The sequence below is a fragment of the Macrotis lagotis genome, chromosome X (assembly GCF_037893015.1).
Source record: "Macrotis lagotis isolate mMagLag1 chromosome X, bilby.v1.9.chrom.fasta, whole genome shotgun sequence".
Classification (NCBI taxonomy): domain Eukaryota; kingdom Metazoa; phylum Chordata; class Mammalia; order Peramelemorphia; family Peramelidae; genus Macrotis; species Macrotis lagotis.
Window position 1 is genome coordinate 607166023 of NC_133666.1, and position 22284 is coordinate 607188306.

Here is a 22284-nt window from a genome sequence, read left to right on the forward strand (position 1 = left end):
ATGTTATTTTTATGCTTTCTTTATTTTTAAACTGAATGAGTCATTGCATAAGGGAAATGCGCAGTGTAGAAATTTTCTTTTCCATTGTAGATCAATACCTGTTCTAAAACCCATAATTTTAAGATTTGCTTTAGTTTTAAATAACTGAATTATATCATCAAGTAATTATAAATGTGGATTGGGAGTTTCTCAACATCAATCTTCCTATTGACAATTTGAGAAATTGATAAAAATTAAAATTCTCATCTTCTAATTAGTGAACATAACAATGATTTTTTCAATGACTTTATACTTTGTTTAATGCAAATGAATGAGACTTATAATTGGTTTGGGTGCTAGTGAGGTTTAATCTCAAAGTGAACTGGATAGATCAAAGAGAATATAAAGAGTTTAAGTACTTTTTGTGAATATTTCTAATTTGTTTTCAAGAAAAAATGCAAAAATTACAAAGTCTATCAGAATAAATTAGGACACTGATCTATCATCTCTCAAATATTTAATTTTTCTCCTTTTCCCTCTTTTCAACTCTCTATGTCTTAGGCAAATAAGACATATAAAGTGGGTGATAATCATTTTTTAATATATTAATTTTTTATTTTTATACAGATGATGTTTTACTATACATTACAAAAATATTCTTGTTTAAGAGTAAACAATAATACCCTCTCCCCCTAAAAAATATAGACCCTCATGAGCAATAAAGAAAAGCGAAAAAAATGAAAATAAAAAATGTGCTTCAGTCTGTGTTCCAACACACCAGCTCTGTCATGGGTGGATCACATTCTTTATGATAAGTTCATTACAAAAGCTACTTCCATATTTTTCAAACTTTTCCATTGCTGATCACAACTCCCTCCATTCGTAACTCCCCACTATGCTATACTATATTTTCTTTCTCCTTTCACTCAGTCCCTCTTGTAAAATGTGTTGTAAGGTAGCTGAGTGGCACAGTGGACTGATCACTGGCCCTGGGGCCAAGAGGCTCCAAGGCCACATAGCACCACTAAGGCCCAGCAACCACCCAGCCCCATGGTCCCAGACAGGCCATCCAATCCCAACCCCTTGAAAGAAGTTAAAAGGAAAATGTGCTATATCTGACCACTCTCCCACTTGGTCCACCCTCTTCTCTATCACTCACATTCCCCTCTTCCCCTTGTCCCTCTTCTCTCCTTTTTACTCTAGATGACTATATTGTATATATGCTGTTTCCATTCTGAGCCACCTCTAATGAGAGCAAAGGTTCCTTCATTCCCCCTCACCTTCCCTTTTCCATATCATTGCAATAGCTCATTGCAATAAAAAAAAACTTATTATATGAAATATCTTAGCCTATTCCATCTCTCCTTTCTCTTATTCTCATTACATTTCCCTTTTAGCCATTGACTCCATTTTACACTATATTATATCTTCAAATTCAGCTCTCTCCTGTGCTTCATCTATGAAATTTCCTTCTACCTGCTCTATTAAATGAGAAGTTCCATATGAGTATTATAAGTATCATTTTTCTATTCAGGAATCCATGCAGTTCATAATCATTAAGTTCTTCATATTTTACCCTTCTCCTCCACTCTCTATGCTTCACCTAAGTCCTTTATTTGAAGATCAAACTTTCTGTTCAGATCTGGTTGTTTCAACAGGAACAATTTAAATTCCCCTGGTTCATTGAAAGTCATCTTTTCTCCTGGAAGAAGATGTTCAGTTTTGCTGTGTAGTTAATTCTTGGTTGTATTCTAAACTCTTTTGCCTTCTGGAATATTATATTGTAAGCCCTACGAGCCCTTAATGTAGTTGTTGCTAAGTCCTGTGTGATTCTGACTGCAGCTCCACAAAAATTGAATTGTTTCCTTCTGGCTGCTTGAAATATTTTCTCTTTGACTTGGGAGTTCTGGAACTTGGCTATAATTTTCCTTGGGGTTGTTGGTTTTGTATTTCTTTCCAGGGGAGATTGGTGGATTCTCTCAATTTCTATTTTGCCCTCTGCTTCTAAGATATCTGGGCAATTTTCCTGTAGGAATTCTATAAAAATGAGGTCAAGACTCTTTTCCTAATCATGACTTTCAGGTATCCCAATAATTTTTAGATTATCTTTTAAGAATCTGCTTTCCAGATCAGTTATTTTTTTCAAAGACATGTTTCACATTTTCATCTAATTTTTCATTCTTTTGATGCTGAAGTATTGTATCTTGACTTCCCATAAAGTCAACAGCTTCCTTTAGATGCATTCTACCTCTGAAGGATTTGTTTTCCTCAGAGAATTTTCTTATCTGCTCTTCCATTTGGACAATTCTGCTTTTTAAAGCAATCTTTTCCTCAATAACTTTTTAACTGTTTTATCCATTTGACTTATGCTGCTTTTTAACAAGTTATTTTCTTCAGCATTTTTTTTTTTGCATCTCCTTGACTGAGATCAGCAGCTTTGTCATGTTTTTCCTACATATCTCTAATTTCTTTTCCCAATTTTTCTTCTATCTTCCTTACTTGATTTTCAAAACCTTTTTTTTTTCAGCTCTTTCATAGCATGAACCCCGTTTCCATTTTTCTTGGAGTCTTTAAATTTGGAAGGTGGTACTACCTCATCTTCAGATTGAGTATTTTGATCCTTCTTGTGATCATAGACAATGTATTTCTCATGGCATTCCTCATTTTTCTCTGTTGATCCATTTCCCCAGTCTATGCCTGGTTTTGGGGTGCTGCCCGAGCTTTTGAGTATTATTGGGACACCTCCCCCCCACAAGGATCTTGGTGTGTAAAGCTCTGTCTTCCCTCCTGGTCTGTGAATAACCACAAGTGTGCCCCTCTGCTATGGGGCTGAGGTGGGGGAGCCCTGCTGTTCTATGGGGTGACCTAGACTGTGATCTGGATCTCAATGTGGTCAGTGCCCCAGAGAGTCCAGTTCCAGGCACAGAGGATAGACCTCTGAAGTTTCTCTCCACTCACCTACCCAGGCTGAGTGCTCCAGGCTGAGTTGCCTGGGGGTTCCTGCTTACTGGCTCTGCCTGCTTCTGTTTCCTTTATCTGGGCTGCCTTGACCACAGTGGCTAGCTGAGTGCTCTGAGGGCTGGGCTTCATGTGCTCGCTCTAGCATAGCCCCGCCATGTTCCAAGTTGTGCCTAGTGTTCCCCCGGGGTGTAAGTCAGAAAACTGCCCCTGTTGCCATGAGCCTTGGCTCCCAAGCACCCTGGGGCTGTCTCCATGAGGCTGAAGCTCCTTCAGTCTGGCAGGCCACCCTCTAACCCCATGGAGCAGAGCCTTTCCAATGTTTTCCAGGTTACCTTGGTCTGGAGAATTGCCTCATTGGATCCCTCTGTGGGTTCTGTCTCTAGAAAATTTAAGTTAGAGTCATAAATTTATGATTTTTGAAATATTATTGAGTGAACACCTAGGAAAGGTTCTTCTCCTGTGGCCATAGTGGCTCTGCCCCCAGGTGATAATCTTTTCTTTTTTCGTTTTTGCAAGGCAAATGGGGTTAAGTGGCTTGCCCAAGGCCACACAGCTAGGTAATTATTAAGTATCTGAGGTCAGGTACTCCTGACTCCAAGGCCAGTGCTCTATCCACTGTAACACCTAGTCACCTCTCTGGGAGATGACCTTTTAAAGCAGTTTTCTAACTCTGAGTTTTCTGTATTCTAAGTCACATATTCAGTAAGAAATTGATATACACAAAAAGACAAGAAACAGAGAATTAATGTAAAATGGAACTTGCTGTATGTCATCTTTTCAAAATAACTAGCTTTTGTCTATTACTTCTTAGAGAGGGATAAAGGCAATTTTCACCTCTGTGAGGTTTTTACTTTCTACAAGGTGGTATATGAAAAGCATATTCAAAAGAAAATCCTAGACCTGAGGTCAGTAAACAGCTCTGTAGATCTTCAGTTTGGTAGTTTGGTCTAAAACCTCTTTTCTTCCATACTTTCTTTCAGAGTATCTGAAATTCTGAGCTAGTTCTGGCAAACTATGTGTCAACCTCATTTTCAACATGTACCTCCTTGGAAAGTACACTGCCAAAAGAAATGAACTTGTCCACAGTACTCAAAATTTCTCCATTTACTTTAATTGTTGGTTCTACATACGGATGGTGTGGAGCTGGCTGATGGAACCCATGGGTTTTGGAGTTTTAATTGTTAGGTTAAAATTAGCATAAGCAGCAGAGAATCAATCCATACATGGTTACATCTCAGCTTCAAAGGTTGTATTGAAGACACAATCATCAGAAAACATAAGGTCATACTCAAACATTCCCTCCACTTTGGTGGTAGCTGAACTTGAGGCCATGTTCATCCTCAGTGAATACATTTGATAATACTATTATTGTATTTCCTTTCATTCTTGAAGAAGACCTCAACATCAGGGATGTGATGCCATGACAAATTATGAATTGTATTTGAATAAGTCTTTGTATTGTTAAGTCACCACCCTCACTTTCTTCTCTAGAATCGTCTGAGTCCGGTGGTCAGATTTGTAGCAGAATGATTGAAGATGACCTTGGTTGCAAGGCAATCATGATTAAGTGACTTACCCAAGGTCATACAACTAGTAAATGTCAAGTGTCTGAGGCTGGATTTGAACTCAGTGCTCTATCCACTGCACCATCTAGCTGCCCTTATTTTTTGATAACATGACTGAAAACATTATGCTAAAAAAAGTATAAGAGCAAGGACACAGTCTTGTTTTACTACATTTGTGACTGGAAAACCTTGAGATTATCATCTACTATCCAGAACCCAGGCATGCATGCCACCATGAGATTGATGTATAATACTGGTGAATTTCTCCTGGCAACCAAATTTTGACACAATTTTCCATAAACCCTCATGACTGACAGTATCAGAGACCTTGGTTAGATCTACAAATATTGCATACAGACCTCTGTTCCTGGCAATTTTCCTGGAGTTGTCAGGCATCAGACACCATATCGATGTTCCTCAGCTCCTTCTGAAGTCACACTGGCTCTCAGTCTATCTTCCAGGTGACACTCACGTGCACAAAACTTATCAGTGGCTCACCACTGAATATAAAAGTAAATTTAAATTCATTAGCCATTAAAATCTTAAGCCACCTGGATAAATTGGATACTACTTGACTTATTCTCTCTGCTCTCCATGCAAAATAGCAGGATTATTTAAACATAACTACATGATCAATCTATCTTCATCTGATTCTGTCCTTTGCTGCCCTGTCAATTGTTGTTGCTTATCCTTAAAGAGGTCCAATGACATCAGGAAGGTGATAGCTTGCTTAGCAAGTGTATTAGATTTAAGGGCTGTGCAAAGTCATTGTCTCCTCCAGAGTCAGAGTCATCTGAGTCATATGTGTGTGTGTGTGTGTATAACTGAAAATAATCAAGCAATTCCTTCTTAAAGGACTATTTAAAAGTTTCTAATGCATATCTCATAGTCTTGTGCAAATTACATATATGCCTTCCTCTATATGAATGTAACCTTTTTGATTATAGGGATTATTTTGTCTTTCATTTTTGTATCTCCAACATTTAACACAATGCCTTACATATTGTAAATGCTTGAAAGCTTCTACTAATATACTTAGCACTCATGACAGGTACATAATATTCACTTAAGAAATACTTATCAGCTGTTAAATTGAAGTCAAGTCTAAATGAATTATTAATATTTACTATATTTTGTTACCAAAGTTAAACAATATCTCTCATAGGTTTCATGGGACAGGAAGAAATAGAAATATTTCTATTTCTAGATTTGGAAGAAGGGTGGTTTGGATTCAAGTACTGCCTGTAATGAAAAATGGCTAAGTTACTCTGGGAAAGTCTCTTGATCTCTCGTATTCCACACATATTCCCAAGGCTGTAAAATGCAAAATAAGAGCTGACCTGTACTGATAAATACACATATTCATGCTTCATAAAGCAATGAAATAATAGTTCTGGTTTGTAATCTTTTTGTCATAATTTATGATAGTAATAGGACCTGTTATAGCTAATTTGGGCTCACATTCATCCTATAAAATCCCATTGGATTGCCATTTGGTATCTCTGGTTTTATATATAGATTCCATTCAGTTTTTCTGTGGAACATTTAAAATCAAATAGAATTTAGGTGGGACAAGTAGTTTGAAATACTGAAATATATTGCTGAGTTTAATTGCTATTTCAATTTCCTTATCCCTTTTGGGCATTCCCCTCTACTATTTTTTACTCTTTTCTTATACCAGGAGATCAAGTACTAAAGATACCATCAGGATGGGGGTTTCCATTATGTTGGGGCTTCCATTGTTTAGGGGGCTCAGAAGTAATTCTTACTCTCTAAAGGAAATAAATGGATATAGATTTCAGCAAGCGAAGTGATATGACCACAGACTCAAAAAATACTTTGTGGGATTGATATAATCTTGTTTTATTTTGTTTTTTAAGTAGTTTTGTATACTAGATTTGCATGATAAATGGCCATTAGATGTAAAAGTAGAGGAGGAAATCTCAGATCGCCACATATAATGCTTTTACATCATAAAGTCTTACCTGATTCTCTTTTCCTCTCATTTTTACATTTGATATTATTTTTGTGTCTATAAAATCATTAGGATAACTTTTCATATACGAACAGTTTCCCTATAGTTAAAATATGTAACTATAGCTACTCCTGGTACGCGCAGAAAAGCCATAGTACACTCTGAGAACAAACTACTGTATCTCTTTTTTATTTGCCCCACAGCTTGACTGCATTGCTCTCTGCCTAATTAATGTTCTAAGATTTCAAATATCTAATTAATGCAGATAGATAATAGTAGGTGATGGAATGAACAGTTTAGTAAAGTAATACTAATATTATCTCACATTTATATAATCCTCAAAGTTCTACAATGTAGATTTGTCACAGTAGTCCCATGACTTTAGTAGTAAGATTTCTTCCAATAAAAGTTATTAGAAAACTTCGTTTGCTAGTCTCAACTCTGCTGCTAAATTGATGTAATTCCTTGAGTTAGGTCATTAATACCCTTTTTTCAATTTCTCGATCTTTAAAATGAGACAGGGTGGCTGGGTGGCACAATGGATAGAGCACCAGCCCTGGAGACAGGAGTCCTTGAGTTCAGGTCCAGCCTAAGATATTTAATAATTACTTAGCTGTGTGGCCTTGGGCAAGCGACTTAACCCCATTGCCTTGTAAAAACTAAAAAAAAAAAAAAAAAATGAGGCATAGATATAATTAGCTCCAATTCCTTTCCAGTTCTAATTTTCTATTATTCTATGATTCAAGAAGCATCCTTGATAGAAGAAACAATTTCAGGGATACAATGGACATTAATGGTATAGGGGAGTTTCATACATTAGAGGAGACTTATAAGGTCACAGATTTAGAGTTGTAAGAAATAAAAGAGGTCATCTATTTCATCCTGTTCACTTTGCAAATTAAAACAGGACAGGGTTGAACCAAATAACCTTTAATTTCTTCTTTCCAATAAAAGATTATACATCAGTGGTAGAAAAATTATTATGCTGATTTGACAGATGTTGATACTGAAGCCTAGAAAGATTTACTTATTTGGCTTATTATTTTCAATTATCAAGAATATTTTTCACCCCTCTACATCCCCTTGCCAGCCAAAAAGAAAGGATAAAAAAGAAAAAAATGAGGAAGGAAAAAGGTAAGAAGGAAGGAGGAAATGAAAGAATGAAGAAAAGGAAGGAAGGTGGGAAGAAAGAAAAAAGGAAAAGAAAGAGGAGGAAAGGAAGGAAGAAAGGAAAGAAGGAAAGAAAAAAGGAAGGAAAGAACAAGAAAGAAAAGGAGCAAGAAAGGAAAAAAAGAAGGAAGGGTGAAAGGAAAGAGAGAAAGAGAGGACAAGAGGAAAGAAAGAAACACAAAGAAAGAAAGAAAGAAAGAAAGAAAAAGAAAGAAAGAAAAGAAACAAAGAAAGAAAGAAAGAAAGAAAGAAAGAAAGAAAGAAAGAAAGAAAGAAAGAAAAAAGAAAGAAATCGTCATGTCACATAAGTATAGTCAAGCAAAACATACTTTTACATTGGTCAATTACCTCTGTCATGCTCTGAGCAACATTATGCTCTATCATATCTCTGGGATGATTTTAGCTGATCCAAGTTCTTAAATCGGGTAATTTTAAGTCTGTTCTTTCCTGAATTTGTTATGATATAATATCACAAATTGTTCCCTTCTTCCTGGTCATTTAACTCTATATCAGTTCCTAGACATCTTTCTATATGTCTCTGAAATAGTCTTTTAGTTCATTTCTTTTTTAGGTTTTTTTCTTTTAGTTTTTGCAAGGCAATGGGGTTCAGTAGTTTGCCCAAGGCCACATAGCTAGGTAATTATTAATTGTCTGAGGCCAGATTTGAACTCAGGTACTCCTGACTCCAGGGCCAGTGCTCTATCAACTGCGTCACCTAGCTGCTCCTAGTTCATTTCTTAAGGTATAATAGTGTTCCATTTCATTTATCTACTACATGTTTAGCCATTCTCTTCTTAATTTTATTTTGTATTGTTTCTGCCACCATAAACAGAAATTTCTATAAAGTTCACATATTAAGGAAAGTGAAGAAAAGGAAATAAGTTTCTGAGGGGCCTACTAAGTATTAGGGACTAGTTTAGATGATTTTACAAATATCTCAACTTGTCCTTACAACACATCCTTGCTGTATAGCGCCATTATTATGCCCATGTTAGAGTTGTGAAAATTAAGGGGGTTAGTTTTAAACAAAGGTCTTCTTTACTCTAGTCTCAGTGCTCTACTCACTGTGTTACTGAAAATAAATTAAAGAAACAAAATGAACTTACTTCTAAGATTCTAGGAGAGCGGAATAGCTCTTGACAAAACCAAGTATAGAGAGGAGCACAGAAGACAAAATGGATAAATTTTACTTACAAACAATGAAAAAGTATTTGTAAGAACAAATCCAAAACAGTAAAGCTAAAAGGGGATATAACTAATTTACCTTATTTTAAAAAAAATCATAGAGCTGGAGGGTAATGCTATACCTAGGTGGACTCTTTCTACCTAGTTGTGTGATATGAATCAATGGAATAATGTATGTGAAATTCTTTGTTACTGAGAACCCTACAGGAATTAATATAAAAATAATGATGATGATAATAAACAAAGAGCAGATGACCTTTTACAATATTGTTTTGGCCCTGAATGAGAAGAAGGTGGAAGAGGTTTAGGTAAGAGAGTGATCAAAATAAGGGGAAGTTAAAGGGATAATTATAGGGGCAAAATTATAATAGACTTACTGTTGACATTTAGCTAACTGGAGAATTATTTCAAAAGCTAATTTATGGTGATTGCTTCCACAAGAAGGCTAATGGTTTTTCCCCCCTTCTTTTAGTGGGCCATGAAAAGAAAAAAAAAAATCCATGCATCTTATATGTGTGCACCTGCAAGACCTTGTGCCAGAATTGAATGGGAAGAAGAGAGTTGGCTGATTTGTTTTTGAGACTCTCTGCCAAAAGTCTCCCTTTCTCTCTAAAGCATCACTGAAATTCATTAGTCCAGTCTCTACTTGGTTTTTCCAGTAACAGTGAGGTCACTATACATTTAAAAAATCCATTCCATTTTCAAAAAGTCCAATTATTAAAAAATTCTTCCCAATATTGAATCTAAATATCACTTTATTTCACTGCAAGATCTCCTACTGAAAAATAGAAAAGTAGGGGCGGCTAGGTAGTTCAGTGGATAAAGCACCAGCCCTGGAGTCAGGAATACCTGACTTCAAATCCAGTCTCAGACACTTAATAATTACCTAGCTGTGTGACCTTGGCCAAGCTACTTAACCCCATTGTGTTGCCAAAAAAACCCCATAAAAAATGAAAAATAGAAAATTAGCAAAAGTCTTGTTCCACTTCCCCCTGTTCTTTTCAGGAAAATATATTTAGTTTTTCCACCTGATCCTTCCTACTTGACATTCTTTTACTTATTCTTATTATTCAGGTTTTGATAATCCCTTAACAAACAAACAAAAAATAAGTGGAAACCTTCATGACAGAACTTCAGTAATCACTCTTAGGTTGAGAATGGAGAAATTTTGAGGAGACTGATCAGACTAAGTGTGTGTGGGGGAACATCTTCTTCATTTATAATTGAGGTTATCAAGGTTAAGGGGTAGGACATAGAAGACGGAGGAAAAATAATGAGCAATACCTGTTCCATTCAGCGTCTGTGACACCAGGGCCTTTCCAAAAGGCAGAATTATATTATCTATACACAAGGAAGAGCTAGAACATTGTTCTCAATTGTCACTTACTTGACAGATAGTTTCTTCTTTGACAATAGTAATAAAATTTTTTAAAAAAATACATACATAATTTAAAATTATTTAATTAAACTCTAAAATCCTATAAGAAAAGTTAAAGGAAAATGCCAATAGGGCCAAAGTTATATACTAAATTATTTATATAATGGGAACCAGAAAAAGTTTTTCCTACCTCCAAGTCAAATGATCATTCTGATGGGACTTAAATATGGAGAAAGATGTACACAGTATCATAGTCCCCCCAGGAATATAGTGATTTTATAAATATGGATGAAATCTATGCTTTGAGAAGTAATTTCATAATTCAGGTAAAAGAATCATAACTCTAGAGACAGAAAGACCTTGGATATCAAGTAATTCATTTTCTTCTTGTAAATATCTTTTATATTCTCATTAAAAGTGATAATCCATTCCTTGTTTTTGTATTTAATTCTAGCATTTTTTCAAATAATCATTGTTGTCTTTCTATGACTTAGAGTTTGCATAGACTATGTCATTGCTTTTGACAAACTTTCTCCTAATTCATTGTGTACAAAAGTTCCTTGACTGCTCTAGCACAGATCCTCCTCAATATCAACACTGAACCATTAATAACTGCATTTTGCTTCCTATTATTGAACAGGGCATAAAATCATCTGGTTTAACTAAGCCTTATCTTTTTATCTTTTTTTCGGAGAATATCCTAAGGAACTAGTAAAATGTTTTTCCTATGATTGAGGAAACAAAATCAAGAACTAAAAGGGCATAGATACCCTAAGAAGTATGAAAATATCAAGAGAAATATTAAAGGGAAATATGACTATTGGAGGAATGTAGAAAATGGGACATTAATGAACTGTTGGAGGAGTTATGAACTGATACAACTATTCTGGGAAGTAATTCGTAACTATGTTCAAAGGGCAATAAAACTATGCATATGATCCATCAATGCCACTGCTAGTTCTGAATTTTGAACAGATCTACACATATAAAATTTTCATAGCAAATTTTTCTATAGTGGCACAGAATTGGAATTTGAGAGAATGACCCGAAACTGGGAAATGACTCAAAAAGCTGTGGTATAATCAATATAATTGAATATTGTTGTGCTATATAATAAATGATAAGCAGGCAGATGTTGAAAAAAATTGAAAGATTTACATTGCTGATACTGAGGAAAGTGAGCAGAATAAGGGGAACATTGTACAACTTAACAGCCACATTGTCATGATGATCAGCTATGATACATTCAGCTCTTCTCAGCAATAAAAGAACATTTTTTTTAGTTTTTTTGTTTTTTATTAAATTTTTGCAATTTAATATTTATTTATTCTCTTTTTGTACAATGTTTTTTATACATTAATAAAATATTCTTGCTTAAGAGTAAACAAAGTACCCCCTCCCCAAAAAAATATACTCACTTGAGTGATAAAGGGGAGAGAAAAAAATTAAAATTAAAATTAAAAAAATAATAGTAATAATTGTGATATGGCCAGGTGGCACAGTAGATGGAGCACCAACCCTGAAGCCAGGAGCACCCAAGCCCATATCTGACCTCGTAAACCCAAGAATCACCCAGCTGTGTGGCATGCAAGCCCCTCCCCCAACCCCACTGCCCTGCATAAACCAAAAAAAGGAAAAAAAAGACCTAAAATAAAATAAAATAGTAATAATAGTAGGGGCAGCTGGGTGGCAGACAGAGCACTGGCCCTTCAGCCAGGAGTACCTGGGTCCGAATCCGGCCTCAGACACCCAACAATCACCCTGCTATGTGGCCCCAGGCAGGCCACCCAGCCCCATTTGACCTGCACCCCCCATAAATAATAATGATAATAATAATAATAATAATAATAATAATAATAATAAATGTGCTTCAGTCTGTGTTCCAGCAGCATCAACTCTGTCGCAGATGGATCACATTCTTCATAAGTACATCACAAAATTTACTTCTATATTTTTCCGCCATTGCCTTTGCTGATCGCAACACCCTGCTTTCAAATTTCTCCACTTTCATGTACCATATTTTCTCTCTCCTTTCACTCTGACTCTGCTGTAGAGTAGCTGAGTGGTACAGTAGACAGATCCCTGGCCCTGGGGCCAAGAAGCCCTGAGCCCCCATACCACCCCTTAGGCCCAGCATTCACCTGGCACTATGGTCCAGGACAGGTCATCCAATCCCAGCCCCTTGCAAGAACTAAAAAAGAAAATGTGTTATATCTGACCACTCTCCTCCCATCGTCCATCCTCTACTCCATCATTCACATCCCCACCCCTTCCCCCATCCCTCACCCTCTCTCCTTCTTACTCCAGATGTCTATACCTCATTGAGTATATATGCTGTTTCCTCTCCTAGCCACCTCTGATGAAAGCAAAGATTCCCTCATTCCCCCTTGCCCTCCCTCCTTCCATATCATTGCAATAGCTCATTGTAATAAAGAAAAATCTTATTATGTGAAATATCTTAGCCTATTCCCCCTTCTCCTTTTTTCTTTCTCCCATTACATTTCCCTTTTTTTCTATTGACTCTATTTTTATACATTATTTTATCTTCAAATTCAGCTTTCTCCTGTGCTTCATTTATAAAAGCTCCTTCTACCTGCTCTGTTAATTGAGAAGGTTCCTATGAGTATTATCAGTGTCATTTTTCTATACAGGAATATATGCAGTTCATCATCATTAAGTCCCGCCTATTTTCCCCTTCTCCTCCAATCTCCATGCTTCACCTGAGTCCTGTATTTGAAGATCAAACCTTCTGTTCAGCTCTGGCCTTTCCAACAGGAACATTTGAAATTCTCCTGGTTCATTGAAAGTCTATCTTTTTCCCCTGGAAGAGGACATTCATTTTGGCTGGGTAGTTGATTCTTGGTTGCATTCTAAACTCTTTTGCCTTCTGGTATTTTATATTCCAAGCCCTACAAGCTTTTAATGTAGTTGCTGCTAAGTCCTGTTTGATCCTGACTGCAGCTCCACAATATTTTGAACTGTTTCTTTCTGGCTGCTTGTGATATTTTCTCTTTTACTTGGGAGTTCTGCAACTTGGCTATAATATTCCTGGGGGTTGGTTTTTTGGGATCTCTTTCTCAGGGGGATCTGTGTATTGCCTTCATTGCCTTCTGCTTCTAGGAAATCAGGGCAATTTTCCTGTAGCAATTCTTTGAGAATTATGTCAAGGCTCTTTTCCTGATCATGACTTTCAGGTACTCCAATAATTTTTAAATTATCTTTCCTAAATCTGTTTTCCATATCAGTTTTTTTTTCAATGAGATGTTTCACATGTTCTTCTAATTTTTTATTCTTTTGTTTTTGAAGTATTGATTCCTGATTTCTGGTAAATTCATCAAACTACCTGAGTTCTCTTTTTTGTCTGAAGGATTTGTTTTTCTCAGAGAGCTTTCTTTTCTCTTTTTCTATCTGCCCAGTTCTGCTTTTTAAAGCATTCTTCTCCTCAATAACTTTTTTTTAGGTTTTTTGCAAGGCAAATGAGGTTAAGTGGCTTGCCCAAGGTCACAAAGCTAGGTAATTATTAAGTGTCTGAGACCAGATTTGAACCCAGGTTCTCCTGATTCCAAGGCCAGTGCTTTATCCACTACACCACCTAGCCACCCCTCTCCTCAATAACTTTTTGAACTGTTTTATCCATTTTCCCTAAGCTGGTTTTTAGCATGCTATTTTCTTCAGTATTTTTGGATTTCCTTGACTAAGGTGCTGACTTTATTTTCATGTTTTTCCTGCATCTCTCTCATTTCTTTTCCCTGCTTTTCCTTCTAACTCCCTCATTTCCTTTTCAAAGTATTTTCTGAGCCCTGTCATAGCCTGAGCCCAATTTCTGTTTCTCTTGGAGACTTTATATGCAGGAGCTTGTGGTTCCTCATCTTCAGACTGAGTGTTTTGATCCCTCTTGGGCACGTATGCAAAATATTTCTCAATGGTGTTCCTCTTCTTTCTCTGCTTGCTCGTTTTCCCAGTGTAAGCCGGTTTTGGGGGGTGCTTCCTGAGCTTTTGGGACACTCCCACAAGGATCTCAGTGTGTGTGTGGCTCTGTCCTCCCTCCTGGTCTGTGAATGACCACAAGTGCACCCCTCTGCCATGGGGCTGGCTGAGGTGGGTGGGGGCTGCTATTCTATGGGGGGTAGACTTCGATCAGAATCTGAATGTGGTAAGAGCCCCAGATTCCTGTTCCAGGGGCAGAGCTCTCCAGTCTCTCTCTTTTCACTCCCTTCCCTAAGTTAAATGGGCTCATGTCCTGGGGTTTCCTGCTTACCCGCTCCACCTGCTTTTTCTTCCTGGATGGGGACTGCCTTGGCCAAGCTGCTGCTCCCTGCTTGCTATGTGCCCTGAGGGTTGGGCTTCACTTCCTGGATCTGGCAGAAATCTCCCACTGTTCCCCCAATTTGTCCCTGGTGTTCCCTGGGGAGTAGGTCAGGAAACTGCCCCCGCTGCTGTGAGCTGCAGCTCCCATCACCCTGGGTCTGCCTCTGGGTGGCGGAAGTTCTTTCACTCTGGTGGGCCACCCTTTTGGAGGGCTGCCCCTGCAACCCCAGGGAACAGAACCTTTCTGCTCTTTTCCAGGTTACCTTGAGTAGGAGAACTGCCTCACTGGGTCCTTCTGTGGGTTCTGTCTCTCGAAAATTTAGTTAGAGTCCTTAGTTTAGAAGTTTTATGAGAGAGCACCAAAGACATGATTAGCTCTTCATTCTTAAAGATCTGTCTTCGAAAATGCCATCCTTGTATAGAGAAAGAGCTATGGAATCTGAATACAGATGAAAACATATTGTTTTCATCATTTAAAATTGTTTTTTAGTCTTGTAGTTTTCCTCTTTTCTTCTGATTCTTCTTTCACAGAATAATTAATAACAAAATATGTATATATGGCAAAGGCTTTCATAATGACATTGTGGAAAAGATGGAAGATATGAACTTGATAATAATAAATTTAAATATTTGGGGAATTGATTTATAAGCAATTTCCAAAAATTACTTTTTCATGAAGAGTTTCTCGTCCAATTGACATGATGGTTTTAACAATAAGTTTCAAAAATCTCTACTTGATCCAATGCCATTTAACATTGTTTTCAATTATATGCATTACTAGATAATATAGTTATCAAATCTAGAGATGATATAAAACTAAGAAAAATAGCTAGCAGACTGTGTGATGTAATAAAAATTAAAAAAACACTTTATTAGTCTAGAACATTTGGATCAAATATAATTTAACAAGAAAACTAAAAAGTAAACTTGTACCCCTATGAAAAGTACATTATACTTTGACTGGGGTAGAGAAGCAATTCAATAGATAGAACACAGGGCTTTATATGGGCATTCCGGAATATGGGAATACAAATCTGGAGTCAGACACTTGTCATCTGTGTGATCCTGGAATAAGTCACTTAATCATGCTTGTCTCAGTTTCCTTATTTATGAGATGTCTTGGAGAAAGAAATTGCAAATGCAACCATTATCTTTGCCAAGAAAACTCCAAGTGGAGTCTTGAAAGGTTAAACAAAACTGAAAACCAATAATGATATCATTGCTTGTATTAAAAATAATCTTCATACATATAAGATAGGAGAGGCATAGTTAAAAGACACTTCTCAAAAAAAAATCTGAGTATTTTAGTGAGTTGCAAGTTTAATTTCAATCAACTGTTTAATATACGGTCAAGAAAGTTGATAGCTACTTAGATTGCATTAGTGGAAAAATAACTTTCAGGTATTAGAATAACAATCCCAGTGTACTCTGACTTGGAGATCATCTCTGATATATTAATAAGTTCTGTGAACTAAAAGATAAGAAAGATTGATTAGATAAGTAATATACACAGTAGAAAAATCAGGAAAGTTAAGGTCCTCAGGCCCATGTCAAATTATTATTTCATGAAAGAACAAGTTATTTTGTCTAGAAAAGTAAAAAAATTATTGGAGTAAGGAAGACAAAAATATATAACTCCAAATTGTTATAGGCTGTAATTACAGAGGTAAAAGTAACTAGTTGGGAATTAGGAAGAGGAAAATTTAGATTTGTATCCAGTTGGGGAGGGTGAATGAGGAATGATTTAAGAATTGAAGATGTCTAAACGTAGGATTCCTGGGGAAGTATTCAATTTCACCAAGGACTATAGTGCCACTTCTTTTCTTTTCCAGTAATAACTTGGTCTTGGTATATATAGAAATACATATAATTCTGAAATTCAGTGATTCTGGAAAGGGGAATCCATTATTCTTTTACTTTTCCAAATAGAAACTCTTTCCACAAAAGTGAATTTTTAGCCAAAGGAAACAAAGTATAAATGATTTTAAAAGATAAAATAATTAATTTCTATCTTGTGGAGGTGAAAAACTTTAGCATAAAGAATTAATATAACTAGGAAGGTAAATGGTCAAATAGAAAAAAGCTTAGAATGAAATACCTCTCATAAGTATCAGAAATCCAAAACATATAGGCAATTTACAGAAATATGTTTCAAATACACTATGGAGTCATTGTACCAACTCCCACTAACACTGATAAATCAGGTTTCTAGATAATACTTATGACTTAGCATTCTAAGAGTAGTCCCAAAGTGTATTTGAGTGTTCCTCCAATGCTATAATGCATGAACCCCTATCAGTGCATGTTCCATTATCATTATCAGATGATATCAATTATTCAGAAAGGCTTTTTTTTAGAATTTTATTTTTTCCTAAGTACATGTAAAAACAATATAACATTTGTTTCTAAAACTTTGAATTCCACATTCTTTTCCTTCCTTCCTCCTCTACCACCCTCCCTATTGCTGTTTTGCAAAACCTAATTCCATATTAGTTATATGTTAAAAGAAGACATAGAAAAAAGGGAAAAATTAAGAAAAACAAAGTAAAAAAAAGTATACTTCAATCTTTATTCAGACACTATCAGTTCTTTCTCTGGTGATAGACAGCACTTTTTATCATAAGACTTTAGAGATTTTTGAATCGTTTTATTGCTAAGAATAGGTAAGTCATTCACAACTATTCTCTTACTTTGTACATACCACAAGTTACTTTTCAGGTTTTTCTGAGAACATTCTTTTCATCATTTCTTACAGCACAATAATATTCCAACAGAATATACAACAGTTTGTTTAGACATTGCCCATTTAATCAGCATCTTCATTTTCATTTCCTTGCCACCAGAAAAGAGATACAGACAAGAGCTACACATAGGTCCTTTTGCTTTTTTTCTTCTCTTTTTGAGAGTGCTGGTAGTGGTATTGCTATCTCAAAGTTTTATGAAGGATGGTTTTGTAGTCCTTTGAACATTCCACTTTTTTTTTTTACTTTTGCAAGGCAATGACATTGTTACCAAAGTCATACAACTAATCTCTGTGCACTGTGCCACCTAGCTGATCCCATAATTCCAAATTCGAATGGTTGAATCAGATCAAAACTCCTCTAACATTGCATTAATGGTTCATTGTTCCCATATCCCCTCCAACATTTGTCATTTTCCTTTTATGAAGCATTAGTCAAAATACATCAGAATTTTTTAAAATTTTCATTTCTCTAATCACTAGGGCATTTTAAAAAATATGGTTATAGATAAAATTGATTACTTTATCTGAAATCTTTCATATCTTTTTATTACTAATCAATTGGGGAAAAGCTCTTTTTTTTACAAATTTGACTCAGTTCTCTATATGTTTGAGAAAAGGCCTTTATCAGAAAAACTTACTTCAATTTTTTCAAATTTATTTGATAACTATATTTCCCTCCATTGTTTTGCCCCCTCTATTTATTCTATTCTCTCTCTCCTTTAATCCCATCCCTCCTCCAAAGTGTTTTGTTTATAACCACTGTTTCACCCAATCTCCACTCCTTTCTATCACCCCTTCCTCTTATTTCCTTCCACTTCTACTTTCCTATAAGGTAGGATAAATTTATGTACCAAATTTAGTGTGTATATTATTTCCTCTTTTAGTCAATTGCAATGAGAATGAAATTCATTCACTCTCTCTCCCCTAACCCTTCTCCCCTTCCACAGTAAAAGATTTGTATTGCCTTTTTATATGAAAGCATTTGCCCCATTCTATATTTCCCTTTCCCTTACTCCTCTACATTCCTTTCTCATTTCTTTTGTTTTATTAGACAACATCCTTTCATATTCAACTCACACCTGCCTTAATGAGAAACTTCTTATGAGTTACCAATATCATCTTCAGATGTGGGAAGCTAACTGGTTTAAATTTATTATGACCCTTATGATATCTCTTTCCTGTTTACCTTTTTATGCTTCTCTAGAGGCTTGTACATGAAAGGCAAATTTTCTATTCAGCTCTGTTCTTTTCCTCAGGAATTTTCTATTTCATTTACTATCAATTTTTCCCCCTTGAAGACTTATACTCCATTGCTGGTGCTGGTGCTATTCCTTTCCCTGGTACTACCATCCATGCTGTGACCCAGAACAGACTATGGGCAAAGCAGCACAGTTCTGCCTCAGTGCTAGTAAAGAGTCTCTTGGAATATTTTTCTCATCATGTGTTTAACTCCCCTGCTGTTTTTGAGTTGAGAATGCTGGAAACAGCTGAAGCTTCAATGGCTCCCAAGGGCTACACTTGGTTTATTGAGGTATGGTTTGTGCTGGTACTTCCTGACTTGGAATGTTCTCCACTCTCACCCAGATGTGTCAGACCTTTTCTGATAACCTTTTAAATTGTCTTTGACTGAAAAATTATTTTTCACTGTCCTTTTGTCCTAATTCTGGACAATTGTCTTATGGCATTATTTAAAGGTCTACAGGAGGGTTTTGGTGAGAGCTCAAGTGAATCACTCCCTTTTCTTTTTTATCTTGGCTCTGTCCCTTTATTCAACAAGTTTCAATTGGTCTTTAGAACTGAGTATAAAGATGGTGGAGTAAAGGCAAGGACTTACCAGAGCTCTCTCCCAGTAATAATTCTAAACAAATTCTAGATTGGCAAAAATTAACAAAAAAAATTGAAACAGTTTTCAGCTCAAGATAACTTGGAAGATTGGCAAGAAGGGTCTGTTGCACCAGAGTGAATTCCATGCAGCTCTAGCCACCCTAGAGGGAACCAGCAATCCAAGAACAGACAGCAGGGGCAACTGGGTCAGAGGCAGCAGTGATGATTTCTAAGCATCTCAGCTCAGAGATTGTCAAGGTCTACTTGGAAGGTCAACAGGAAAAGGCTATTGCACAGGAGTGAGAGTGGAGCACAGTCCAGTGCAAGCCTCAGCAGTTCAAACCTGGTCCCAGTGGACCAGGGATAGTTCTTGACAGGCATTGAATCAGTAGCAGTAGCTGTTTCCAGAGCTCTCAGTCAACAGATGTTAAGGGGTTCAGAGGGAGATTACAAGGGTATCTTGCTATCATTGAGGTAAGACTGTTGCTTTGCTTATCCTCAAATCTAGGTTGCAGTCCTGGGTCACAGTACTAGGAAGCCAAAGATCAGTAGTACAACACAGCTTGCTCCTGCAGGGAAGTAGGAACCCTTCCCAAGTTCCAAGATAGCAAGCAGTGCTTGTGGTCACCAACATTACAGGTCAAGGGAGTAGTAAACACTTTCTCTTTGATTATATAGCTTGGAAGAACTGAAAAGTTTCAGGTCCCTAGAAGTATTTCTGAAAACAGCTGCAAAAGGGGCAGCTGGGTGGCGTAATGGATAGAGCATCAGCCCTGGAGGCAGGAGGACCTGAGTTCAAATCCAGCCTCTGACACTTAATAATTACCTAGCTGTGTGACCTTGGCCAAATAACATAACCCCATTGCCTTGCAAAAATCACCTAAAAAAGATGAAAACAGCTGGAAAAACCTCCAAAAGCCTGAGATAGTGTGCTCTAAACCATGGAAGCAGAGCCCCATCTTATCAAATAGCTAAAATCAATTCTTAGGCTGGGGAAAAGAGTAAATAATGGAAGAAAAAAATCTGACCAGAGACATGGAGAAGAAAACAAATCAAAGCTTCTATATCCAAAGTCATAAGAAAAAATATAAATTGATCTCAGGTCATAGAAGAACTCAAAATCAAGTAAAGGGGCTAGATGAAAAAATTGGGAAGAGATATTAGAGTGATGTGGGAAAATCATGAAAACTGAGTCAGCAGCATAGTGAAGGTGAGACCAAAAAATATTTAAGAAAATAACCTCTTAAAAGTTAGACTGGGCATTGCTCTACAGACATTTCAAATATATTATTCCTATTTCTTTCCAGAGAGCTTATTTTTATAAAAAGGGATAAAAATTAGGAATCATGTGGTTCACCTTAACTAAACCATTGAAACAGTTTGGTTGTTGTATGTTATACCTGTAGTTAATCTCCTTTGCAAAGAAGCTGGGTGAAATATTTCTTACGTCTTTTGAGCCAAAATTGAGGCATTATACTTTTTCAGCATTCATATTTGATTGTATATTGTTTTTCTTGGTTACTTTCCTTTTTCACAGTTTGAGTAAATTTTCCATGCTTCTCTGTATTCTTCATATTATTTTCTTAATGTTACTATGTCAGAATTTGTTTAGCCATTCTCCAGTCATTCGGTTTTTGCTTTGTTTCTTTTTTTTTCCACACAAAAACTGCTATTATTAAAAATATATGGCTGTAAAAATTCAGACTGGGTCAAATGAAAAAAGAGTTCTAAAAAGTCATTGAGGATGAGAATGCCTTAAAAAAGAGTTGGACAAATGGAGAAGGAGATATAAAAATGTTTCTGAAGATCATAATTCTTTAGAATATAGAATGGAGATAAGGGAAACTGATGACTTTGTGGGAAATCAAGAAACAATAAAACAAAAATGCAAACATGAAAAAAATAGAAAACAATGTGAATACTCATTGGAAAGACAACTGACCTAGAAATATGATCCAGGAACAATAACTTAAAAATTGTTCAACTACCTGAAAATTAAGACCAAAAAAAGAACCTAGACATCATTTTTCAACGAGTTATCCAGGAAAACTGCCCAAGAAACATAATGTAAAATAGAAATTGAAAGAATCCACAAAAACTTCCTGAAAGAGATCTCAAAATGAAAACTGTTGGGAATATTTTGTCAAATTTTAGAACTCCCAAGTCATGAAGAAAACTTTGCAACCAGCTAGAAAGAAACATTTCAAATATATCATGGAACCACAGTCAGGGTAACAAAAAAAATTAGCAGCTTCTACATTAAGGCCTCATAGGGTTTGGGTATGTTATTCCAGAAGGGCAAAAGAGCTTGAATTCCAAGCAAGACTCAACTACTCAGCAAAACTTTCCATACTTTTTCTGGGGAGAAGATGGACATTCAATGAAATAGGAAACTTTCAAATTTTCCTGATGAAAGAACCAGATCTGAACAGAAAATTTGGTCTTAAAATATGAGACTCAAGTGAAACATAAAAATTTAAACAGGAAAGGCAGATCATAAGGTACTTTTAATGATTGTGAACTCCTTTTATGCCAGCATGGGAAAGCGATAGTGATAACTGATATGAGCTTTCTCATTATGGCAGTTAGAAGGAGCATATATAGAAAAAGACCAGGTGGGATCTGAACTGAAGAGACAATATATTTAAAAGATAAAGTTAAGGGGTGAGAGAGGAATGTCCAGGAAAAAGGGAAAGGAGAAGTAGAATGGGATAAGGTTTTCACATCAGAGTCTGTTGGGAACTGTTGTGTATGGGAACATGGTACATTATCTTCATCTGGTGTCTTTGAACATCAGAGCCTTGTTCTACTAAGTGCCATGGGAGTGGGAGTGAATTAGATACTGGAAAGATATTTAGGCACTGATGTTTTGGTGTATAAACAAAGGACTTGGAGATTTTGATGGAGTATTTGTCTCCTTTGTCTTCCTTGTCTCCTGCCCCTCCCATGCTTGCCTGGGAAAGATAAGGGAGTCCAGAAGTGGGACTCTACATATTGGCGCCCAAACAGGGACAATAAAGGTGGTATTATCTGAGTAAAGTCCAGAAGGACATAGCAGATATAAGCAAAGGAACCAGGCCACAACTCAGAGCAGAGGACTCTGAAGAAAGTAAAAAGCTCACCATCGTTAAGGAAACTGGAACAAGGAAGTGTGGAGGAAAGCGACGGTAAAGTCAAAGTGCATTTTACTCCATGG